The following is a 12300-nucleotide window of genomic DNA, read 5'->3' on the forward strand; positions in this document are numbered from 1 at the left end:
TGTGCCCGTCCAGTGGAAGTCCAAGCCATCCTTCATTTACATGTCCAACATTTCACGGAAGGTACCCCAATGATCTATGGATCTGAAACCCTCCCTCCTGCACCCGCCCTGTAGTCACACATTTAGCTGCGCTCATTTCCTGTTCCTTGTCTTACTAGCACGTGGCACCAGTAGGAATTCTGTGATTACTACTCTGCTCGTCCTGCTTTTTAGCTTCCAACCTAACTCCCTGAAATCACTTTTAGATCCCCTGGCTATGTCATTGGTGCCAACGCGAACCATGACTTCTGGATGCTCCCCCACCCCCTCCAGAATCTTGTAGACTCAATCAGACACATCCTGGACCCTGGCACCTGGAAGGCAATGTACTTTCCGAGAGTCCTGTTTACGACAACAGAATCTCCTGTCCATTACTCTAACTGTTGAGTCTCCTACCACAAGAACCTTTCTATTCTTCCCCCTTCCCTGTGAGCAACAGAGCCTGGCTCCATGTCAGAGACATGGCCACTATGGCTTTCTCCTGCAACACCAAGGAGGAAGCATGCTAAGGCAGCCCATCATTGCTGACTGGACCTAACATTTCATCTCTGTCAAAGCTGCCTCATCACTACTAACATTCCAGTCATCTCCAGAGACAGGAGACTGTACTAACTCTTTAGGACTGGGGTCTACCTTCCGAGAACCACCTGACCCTCCAAGTTAAATCTTGAGGACTGGGAGTTCATTCATTTGCCTGCCATTGCAGACACAGCCAAAACATCAGAGGAAAGGAATCGGCCCCAATTCCTTGTAGCTGGAACAATTGTTCATGCCAAATAGCCATGGCCACAAGGAATGGACTGGATCCACAACCTCTCATACCACCACAGCCACAGAACAAAGAACAAATGAATTTGATTCAAAAGTTCTTTGAAGAAAAATGGAATTAATGAAAGGAAGCAGTCCATCATGCGAGAGGGAGCCAATGGGCCGAGAGCCCAAACACCACCTGTACTGCTGCCTCCATCATCTTGAAGATCTTTGACCAAGGAGCAGGTCAGTAGATGAACAATGGTGGACATATTTGCAGATATTTAATAATGTTTAGCAAAAACATGTCAAAATGAACAAGATGATGAAAAGGTAAAATACCCGTCGTTAACAAAAATATTCAAGGAAAGCATCCAATCAAAAACCAAGTTGGCTAGAGCTGATACTCAGCCAGAGGATTGGGAAGTATTTAGGAACCAGTAAAAACATAGAAAAATAACAAATGCCTTCTCTACCATGTAATATGATCATGGTGGTTCATCCAACTCAGTACACTTTGTGCTTTATCCCCACACCATTTGATCCCTTTAGCCCTCAGACATGTATTTAACTCCTTCGATGATTTAGCAACAGGCAGTTTCTCTGGCAGAGAATTCCACAGGTTCCCCACTCATTTCCCCTCATCTCAGTCTTAAATGGCCTATTCCGAATCCTTGACTGTAACACCCTATTTTGGAGTCCCTGATCAACAGGAACATCTTTGCTGAATTTCCTCTGTCTGGTTCTGCTGGAATTTTGCAAGTTTTTATGAGATCTCTCTTATTCCTCTGAACTCCATAGTCCTAACCCATTCAATCTCTATTTACATTTCAGTTCTGCCATCCCAGGACTGGTAAACTGTGTTGCTCTCCCTGAAAAGCCACAGTATTCTTCCTCGGGCAAGGAGACCAAAACTCCACATAATAATCCAAAGGTGGTCTCACCAAGGCTCTGAATAATTGTGGTACTGGAACTCTTTACTTGCGGTGTACCACAAGGATCTGGTTTTGGCCCACTGCCTTTTGTCAGTTTTCTAAATGAACTAGATGAGGGCAAAGAAGGATGAGTTAGTAAATTTGCGGATGAAACTAAAGTCTGTGGAGTTGTGGATACTGCCAAAGGACATTTGCAGGTTACAGAGGGACATGGATAAGCTACAGAGCTGGGCTGAGAGGTGGCGAATGGAGTTTAATGTGGAAAATTGTGAGGTTATTCACTTTGGAGGTAGCAACAGGAATGACGAATATAGGGCTAATGGTATGATTCTTGGTAGTGTAGATGAGCAGAGGGATCTTGGTGTCAATGTACATAGATGCCTGAAAGTTGCCACCCAGATTGATAAATTTGTGAAGAAGTCATACGGTGTGTTGGCATTCATTGGTAGAGGGATTGAGTTTCGGAACCACGAGATCATGCTGCATCTGTACAAAATTCTGGTGTGGCTGCGCTTGGAGTTGCATACAGATCTGATCACCACATTACAGGAAGGATGTGGAAGCTTTGGTATGAGTTCAGAAGAGATTTACTAGCATGTTACTTGGAAAAGAGGGAAAGTCTTGTGAGGAAAGGATGAGGGACTTGATGCTGTTTCTGTTAGAGAGAAGAAGTTTGAGACATGATTTAATTCCTGAAGAAGGGCTTGTGCCAGAAACGTTGATTCTCCTGCTCCTTGGATGCTGCCTGACCTGCTGCACTTTTCCAGCAACACATATTTCAGCTCTGATCTCCAGCATCTGCATTCCTCACTTTCTCTTATGTGATTTCTCCAGGAATTTGAGCATATATCAGCAGAAATATTCAATGGTTGAGAAGGAGATTTTGAGCTTGGTCTTGGCATTACAACTTTTCTGTGTTTATGTTACCAGTAAGACATCTGAATCGAGACTGTGTTGCTTGGAAAGGATAGCAGGTCATGCAGCATAAGCCCTGCATCAGGACTGACCTTATGCCTGAAACATCGATTCTCCTGCTCCTCAGATGCTGCCTGACCTGCTATGTTTTCCCAGCAATGCACTCTCAACTCCTATCTCCAGCATCTGCAGTCCTCACTTTCTTCTAGTAATACATCTGAGACAATCATATAAACTGATCATAATCCATTGAAGTTTGTGGAGAAATTTAAGGACAAAAGTGCAAGACTGTTTCAATGGTGCTTATGGTGACAGCCATTCAATTTGAAAATTATGCGTGTGCCAAGATGAGAAAACATGATTGGCGATGCATTGTCGAGAGTCGAATGGGAAGCAGAAGCATTTGGTGTTGGGAGTACAACTGACTGATATGGAATGTAGTTGTTCATATTTGAATGTTAATAGCCAATATGATGTAAATGTGTGTTTCAGCATTCTAACCAATTTTAAAATGGAGCCATCTTTGAAGATTGATGGGTTTTTTTAAATGGGGGGAAGGTGTGTCAAAGCTGTTCCTTGAACAAGGTTAGGTTGTCTTTGTACATTTCATGTTCCTCAGGATGAATTTTTGCTATGTCTTCCAAACTGACCCCAGGGCGGCACGGTGGCACAGTGGTTAGCATTGCTGCCTCAGAGCGCCAGAGACCGGGTTCAATTCCCGCATCAGGCGACTGACTGTGTGGAGTTTGCACATTATCACCGTGTCTGTGTGGGTTTCCTCCGGGTGCTCTGGTTTCCTCCCACATTCCAAAAATGTGCAGGTTAGGTGAATTGGCGACGCTAAATTGCCCATAGTTTTAGATGTAGGGGAATGAGTCTGGGTGGATTACGCTTCGGCAGGTGGGTATGGACTTGTTGGGCCGAAGGGCCTGTTTCCACACTGTAAGTAATCTAATCTAATCTAAAAAAACTTCTGCCATTATTGAGTTCTTTGAGCACATGACGAGACAAGTTGACCAAGGTTGAGCAGTGGACATGGTGTACATGTAAGGCATCTGATTAGGTTCCCCATGGTAGGCTCATTCAGAAAGTTAGGAGGTATGGGATACAGGGAAATTTGTCTGGATTCAAAATTGGCTGTCTGAGAGAAGACAGTGTGTGGTAGTGGATGGAAAGTATCCTGCCTGGAAGTTGGTGACCAGAGTTGTCCTGCAAAGATCTGTTCTTAAGCCTCTGCTCTTCATAATTTTTATAAATGACGTGGATGAAGAAGTGGAAGGGTGGGTTAGTAAGTTTGCCAATGACACAGAGGTCAGTAGCGTTGTAGATATTGTTGAGAGCTGTTGCAGGCTACAACATGACATTGACAGGATGCAGAGCTGGGCTGAAAAGTGGCTGATGGAATTCAACCTGAATAAATGCAAAGTGATTCATTTTGGAAGGTCAAATTTGAATACGGAATACAGGATTAAAGATAGGATTCTTGGCAGTACGGAGGAACAGTGTGACCTTAGGGTCCATGTATGTAGATCCTCAAAGTTGCAACCAAAGTTTATAGAGTTGTTAAGAAGGCATATGTTGTACTGGCTTTCATTAACACGGGGATTGAGTTTAAGACGCATTAGGTTTTGCTGCAGTTCTATAAAACCTCTGGTTAGACCACACTTGGAATATTGTGTCCAGGTCTGGTCGCCTCATTATGGTAGGAATGTTGATCCTTTAGCGAGGGTGCAGAGGAGATTTACCAGGATGATGCCTGGATTGGAGGGCATGTCTTATGAAGAGAGGTTGAGTGAGCGTGGGGTTTTCATTGGAGAGAAGAAGAAAGAAAGGTGACTTGATAGAGGTGTACAAGGTAATGAGAGGCATAGATAAAGTAGATAACTAGAGATCTTTCCACAGGGCAGAAGTGGCTGTCACGAGGGAACATAATTTTGAGGTAATTGGTGGATGGGAGAGGAGAGATGTCAGAGGTAGGTTCTTTACGCAGAGAGTGGTGGGTATGGAATGTACAGCCAGTGATGGTAGTGGAGTCAGAGACAGAGACATTTAAACGACTGCTGGAAAGCACATGGATGGTAGTAAATTGAGGGATGTGTAGGTTAGGTTGTTCAACAGCCTGTACTGTGCTGTACTGTTCTATGTTCTATGTTCTATTGCTGCCCCCCTCTCGGGATTTCCTTCACCTGATCAAGTTTCTTCAGTAAGTCTGTTTCCTTAACAATTACAAAACTTAGCATTGCCTGTCCCCTAGTGGGCTATACCAGAAGCTGCTACAAAAATTTTCTCGATATTACATGAATTCATTTTCACGGATCCAATACCAACCTGATTTTCCCAGTCCACCTGCATATTGAATTTCCCCACTATTATTGTAATATTGCACTTCTTACATCTCTTTTACATCTGCTGATTTATTTTCTATTCCCTGGACCGACTACTGCAAGGAGATCTGTGTGTAACTCCCATCAGGTCTTCTTTCCTTTGTGGTCCTTCAACTTGACCCACAACATTCTGCAGCTTCTGACTCTATATCACTTCATGCTATTGATTTACATTCAGGTTTTACTGTCAAGTTAACATCGCCTCCTCTGCCCATCTGCCTGTCCTTTCGATTGGATACATATCCTGGATATTCAGTTCCCAGTCCTGATCCCTTTGCAAGCACATCTCTGATAATCCCCAGCATTGCACCTGTCAGTTTCAATCTGTGCTATAAAATCATTTACCTTGTAATTTAATGCCTGCAATATAAAAAACAGCCCCCTCAATCCTGTGCTGACTGCCGACCTTCTCATATGTTTCCACTATCTACTTAGCCTGAGTTTAGATTCCTGACCATTTCCATACACTCTGCCTATTGCTTGTTTTGGTAAACTTTAATAATCTCTGCTGAGACTCCCCCAACCACCCCTCCTGAACTAGTTGAAAGTACTTGTGATCTTGATTTCCCTCAATTTGCAACATGTCTTTGTCAACCTCATTCTGAATGCTTTAAACACTAAGATACAAAGGAAAGAACAAAGAACAGTGAGCACAGGAACAGGCCCGACAGCCCTCCAAACCTGCGATGACACATTCTGCCCTTCCAGACTAAACCGTCTTCACTTACAGGATCTGGATCTGTCAGTTTGTTGAAGTTGTCTGATGAACTAGTATTCAATCTGCATCTGCAGGTCTGTGAAGTTGTCTTCACTTCCTAATCAGATCTCCATTTTAAAACAAACAGCATTCTGTGATTCCTTCAGCCTCAGCTTCAGTGTTGTCTGATTGCGTTAACTTGCTTAACGATAGATTTGCTTTCCAAGCCGGACTTCAGGCAAACTAAAATATTCTTTTGAATTATACTCATTTTTACAGAAAGTTTTCACTACTCTACCAATGCTTATGATATTATTCTGTCCTCTGACGATGGAACTTTGTTTAGCCAGTGCTTTGGTAACAAGACAAACTGGAAAATTCCCTGGCCCATGTTCCTGTTACTATTCTGCCTCTTTAACCTCACTCTGATTTTCTGTGATAGTTTGCTAAGCTCCAACGTACACCCCAGCCAAGTTACAATCTAGAAATAAAACAACCCTGTCCGTGGGTAATTCCTCAGTAATCTGACCATCACTGTTCCAAACATCAAGTCACATTCTAAGTGTGTTTTGTACAAAGTATTTACTCTCCATTTATCATGTTTAATCATACTGGCTTACAGTGCATACTCTGAAGGAAAATCTGGATTCTCCTTCAGAAAAGTAATTTACATAACAATGTTATTGCTTTCCATAGTCATTGGTTTGTCTTCATCATTTGAAGACAAAGGAGTTACCTTCCCTTTCAACCAAAACCTCTATATTCAGAGCAGTTTGTAACTCCAATTAAAATTATAATTGTATCCTTGGAATCCCCACAGTGCAGAAAGTGATAATTTGGTCCATTGAGTCTACTGACCCTCTGAAGTGCATCCTAACCTAGCCCCTACTCTCTCTGCACATTTCCCATGACCGATGCACCCAGCCTACACCTACCTGGACACTACAGACAATTTAAGAATCTCTACAGTGTGGAAACAGGCCATTCGGCTCAACAAGTCCACACCAACCCTCTGAAGAGTATCCTGCCTAGACCCATTCCCCTGTATTTACCCTGATTCATGCAACTAACTCACATATACCAAAACACTCTGGGCAATTTAACATGGCCAATTCCCCTAACCTGCACATCTTTAGGTGGTGGGAGAAAACTGGAGCACCCAGAGGAAAGTGACACCGACACGGGGAGAATGTGCAAACTCCACACAGACAGTCACCTGAGGCTGGAATCGAACCTGGGTCCCCGGTGCTGTGAGGCAGCAGAGCTAACCATTTAGTGTGGCCAATCTGGCTACCCTGCATATCTTTGCAATATGGGCTTGGTCATATGTGGAGTTTTGATCATTTGCAAACTCCACATAGATAGTCACCCAAGGTTGGAATGAAATCCAGGTCCTGGTGCTGTGAGGCGGCAATGCTAACCACTGTGTTACCCAATATTTTCTGTTTGAGGTATACGGTAGTTTCTTTTTTAATCCTTTGAACCTCCTATGAATGTCAATATGTCCCAGATAATTCCCAAACTTCCAACAACCTGAATGACGTTGTCACAATTCATTACAATAAAAACACTTCTATCTTCAGCACCTGACTTTCTCATGGAATTCCCAACTGTTTGTTCTCCACTCTGGCTAATTACCTTCTTTTCACTCTCCCACGCTCTATCTAACAGGATTTATGGGGTGAGGAAAAAATTGTTTAGTTGAATAGATAAGCCCATAATCGTCAGCCATTTCTGCTGCCTGCTTCACAGTTGGTATTCTCAGTAATCTATTAGCAGGTATGGAGTTCTGAGACCCAGCTGATCTCTCTCCTCCTCGTCTGGTGATAAACTATTATTTACAACTAAACACAACCCTTTTTCTAAGCATGATTTGGAGATGCTGGTGTTGGACTGCGGTGTAAAAAGTTAAAGCACACAACACCAAATTATAGTCAAACAGGTTTAATTGGAAGCACACTAGTTTTCAGAGCGTCACTCCTTCATCAGGTGATAGTGGAGGGCTCAATCCTATCACAGAATTTATAGCAAAAATTTACAGTGTGATATAACTGAAATTAAACATTCAAAAATTGATTGCATGTTAAGCCTTTTATCTGTTACAAGACCGTGATAGTTCCACTTCTTTCATGCGTAAATCAGAAAACATTTTTTTTTTAAAGTTGCATTCTCAGGTTAGCTGTTAACAATGGGTATAGCTAGACAATACGTTGAAGGTGTTAGCCCCCTGTGTTCTCAGTCTATGCCGTGATGTTTAGATTGATTTTAATCTGGAAAATGAGATAATGGAGTTTTACATGAATGCATGCAATTTTTGAGCAAAGTACAATGTAATCCTGCAAGTACAAATTCACACCACAAAATATATTTGGGTCTTTGTCTGTGTGTGTGTGTCTGTCTGGGTTGAGGGTTTTGAGTGTGAGAATGTGTATGTGTGTGTGTAGTGAGTGTAGAGTGTCTTAAGTCTGTGAGAGGGTGCATCTGTGAGTATGGGAGTGTGTGTGTCTGTAAGGGTGTGTGTGGGTCTGTGTGCACGTCTGTGTATATGTGTGTCCGTGTGTATGTATGTATAGGAGTGTGTGTGTGTAGCAGTGTCTGTGTGTGTGAGTAGGAGTGTCTGTGTTTGTGTATAGTGCCTTTAGTGGAATGGTGGATACCGATAATGTGACATGAACCCAAGGTCCCAGTTGAGGCTCTCCCTATGGGCACCGAAGTTATCTATCAGCCTCTGCTCAGCCACTTTTCGCTGCTGCCTGTTCCAAAGTCCGCCTTGGAGGATGGTCACCTGAAGTTCCGAGGTCAAATGCCCTGGACCACTGAAGTGTTTCCCAACTGGAAGTTGTTGATTGTTGTGTGGTGCCCATTCATCCGTTGTTGTAGCCTTTGCTCTGTTTCCCCAATGTACCATGCCTCAGGGCATCCTTGCCTGCAACGTATAAGATAGACACCATTGGCTGAGTCACATGAGTACCTGCCATGTAAAAGGTGGGAGGTGTCCCCAAGCGTAATGTCCACATTCTGACACGTCTTGCAGCGCCTACCATCACAGGCGTATATGAAGTAGTCCTGAGAGCCAGGCGCCACACTCGACCACAATCTCACGGACGACCTCACAATGCTACACTTCTCCAGCTTCCACCCAAAACATATTAAAACAGCCATCCCCTATGGACAAGCCCGACACATACACCAGTTCTGTTCAAATCAGGAGGAATGTGACAGACATCTGGAAGTACTTAGGGATGCCTTCACAAGAACGGGGTACGATGCCCAACTCATCGACCGCCAGTTCCAACGTGCCACAGAAAGGATCTGTAATGACCTCCTCTGGAGACAGACACGTGCTGCAACCGACAGGGTATCCTTTGTTGTTCAGTATTTCCCAGGAGCTGAAAACCTACGCCATGTTCTTCGTGACGGGCAACACATTAGCAATGAGGATGAGCACCTCACCAAGAACTTCCCCACATCTCCACTACTTGCCTTTAAACAACTGTCAAACCTTAAAAAGATCATTGTTTGTAGCAAGCTGCCCGGCTCTCAGGACAAATCTACACAACCCTGTCACGATAGGTGCTGCAAGATGTGTCGGAGTGCGGACATAGATACCACCATTACGTGTGGGGACACCTCCCACCTTGTATATGGCAGGTTCCCATGTGACTCAGCCAATGGTGTCTATCTTATACGTTGCAGGCAAGGATGCCCTGAGGCATGGTACATTGGGAAAACTGAGCAAAGGCTACAACAACGGATGAATGGGCACCATACAACAATTAACAGACAGGGTGTTCCCTTCCAGTTGGGGAACACTTCAGTGTTCAAGGGCATTCGATCTTGGAACTTCAGGTGACCATCCTCCAAGGCAGACTTCGGGACAGGCAGCAGTGAAACGTGGCCGACCAGAGGATGATAGCTAACTTTGGTACCCAAAGGGAGGGTCTCAACCTTGGTTTCATGTCACACTATAGGTGACCACCATTGCAATATACACACACACAGATACTCTTCCACACACACACTCACACCCACACAGGCACTCCTATACACATGGACACACATATTCACAGATGCGCACACAGACACCCACACACACCCTTATGGAGACACACACTCCCACATGTACCCCGTCACAGACTTAAAACACTCTACACTCACTACACACACACGCATACACTTTCTCACACTCACAAACCCCAACCCAGTCAGACAAACACACGCACACACACACAAACACACAGACAAAGACCCACATGCACACATATATTTTGTGGGGTGAATTTGTACTTGCAGGATTACATTGTACTTTGCTCAAAAACTGCATGCATTCATGTAAAACTCTGAGCTCAAAAACTGCATAGATTCACCTAAAATTCCGTTATCTCACTTTTTAGATAAGAATCAACCTATACATCATAGAATAGACAGAGACCACAGGGGGATAACACCTTCAGCATGTTGTCTAGCTATCACCATTGTTAACAGCTAACCTGAGAATGCAACTTTTGAGAAAAGGTTTTGTGATTTACACATGAAAGAAGTGAAACTATCATGGTATTCAAACAGATGAAAGATTTAACAGACATTCAATTTTTCAATGTATGATTTCAGTTACATCACACTGTAAATTTTTGCAATAAATTCTGTGTGTTAGAATTGAGCCCTCCCATATCACCCTTTGAAGGAGCGACGCTCCGAAAGCTAGTGTGCTTCCAATTAACCCTGTTGGACTACAACCTTGTGTTGTGTGCTTTTTAACTTTTTCTAAGCAGTTACTTAATAAAACATTTCCAAATACCTGATGTCAGTGTGTCCCACAAAAGTATCAGAATCCGGTTTCCAGTTTAGCTATTTGCTCTTGTTTAAGCGATGTGACCACACCCTCCCACTTTTCATTCAGTTTTTTTTAAAAAGAACCCAACTCACTTCAATGTTTTGCTCCATATTTTCAAATATAACATGTGTAACATTTACAGATTTGAGACAGAATTAATTAACAATCCCTGAGAAAAGGATCTTCTTGGTAAGAATGTTCTTACCTTCTCAAACTCTCACATTCAGCTTGATGTTGCTGTACTTGGATTGTTAATCACAAGTTAGAGCATATACGAAGATAAGAAGATACAATGGGTTTTCAAAACAGTTACAAAAGACAATAGAGAAGAAGTGGCAGAACTGTAGGTTGATATTTCATTACTTATTACAAGATATGCTGAAACAAAGAGTCCATACATGACTAACGAGATGTTGGAGCAGCAGGATTGACATATATCTGTGCACAGATAATTGAACATAGCAGGGCAGGCGCAGAGAGCAATTAATAAAGCAGTGTTCTCAGATATATTCAACGAGGCATCGAGTACAACAGCAAGGAGATGATGCTGAAATTGCACTACATACTAGAAACTTGTTAGGCCTCAGCTGGAACATTGTGTACAATTGTGGGTGCCTCATTATAGGAAAAATGCAAATGCATTGTAACATTTATTAGAATGCTTCCAAGAATACGAAACTTCAGCTATGTGGATAACTTGAAGAAGTCAGGGCAGCATAGAGGCCAAGGGGTTAGCATATGGCCTGATAGCTCAAGGTTCCTGGGTTTGATTCCTCACTTGGGGAACTGATTCTGTGGAGTTTTCAGGTTCTCTCTGTTTCTACCTGTGTTCCCATCGGGTGCACTGTTTCCTTCCTGCAGTCCAATGATGTGCCGATTTGGTGGATTGGCCATACTGAATTATCCATACTGTACAGGCTTAGATGGGTTGGTCATGGCAATTATTCCCACAGGGTGCTCTTCAGAGGGTTGGTGCAGGCTTGATAGGCTGAATGGTCTCTTTCCACACTATAGGGATCCTACATTGGGACTGTTTTCTCTGGAGATATAAAGGCTGAAAAGGAGATCAGTTTGAGTTTTAAAGTCATGAAATGGGTGAGCAGAGTAAAGAGGGAGAAGATGTTTTGGCTTGTAAAAGAAGAAGACTACAAGATCGGAAATTTAAAATGCCATGGAAACAAAGCAAGGATGATGTGAGTAAAATCTTTTTCACACAGTGAGTAAGTAGGGTATGGAATATGCTGAGTGAATGTGGGATGGAGACAGAATTCTGCCTTCACTGGTGATATGACCTTCTGTCAATCTCCTGCCTTTTTCCAATGTCCCTGCACACCATGACCACCGAAATGACCATCCAATTACTTCGTTAATGCCTTCGTTATTGGCTCAACCTCTACAACATTTGCAGGCAGTGCAATGCATACCTTGCCTACTTGCTGTGTGAGTAAGTTCATTTCCTTTACAATCAGGAGCAGCTTCTCCCTATCTACTCAGTGCAGCCACTCATTACTTTGAAAACCACAATCAAATCTTTTCTTCACCTTCGCCTCTCCAAGGAGAACAGTCTCAATTTCTTCAATCTATCCTCATAAGAGAAGGACTTCATTCCTGCAAACTTTTGTTGTAAACGGTATGAGGTTTTGTAAGGAATGAGCTTTGCAAGATTTCCAACCCGTTCTCCATCCATTTACATCGCGATGCCATGGGATCCCCTTGACACATAGTGCTGTGTGCAACTGGCTGTCA

Source organism: Chiloscyllium punctatum, chromosome 26 (assembly GCF_047496795.1).
Source record: "Chiloscyllium punctatum isolate Juve2018m chromosome 26, sChiPun1.3, whole genome shotgun sequence".
Taxonomy (NCBI): Eukaryota; Metazoa; Chordata; class Chondrichthyes; order Orectolobiformes; family Hemiscylliidae; genus Chiloscyllium; species Chiloscyllium punctatum.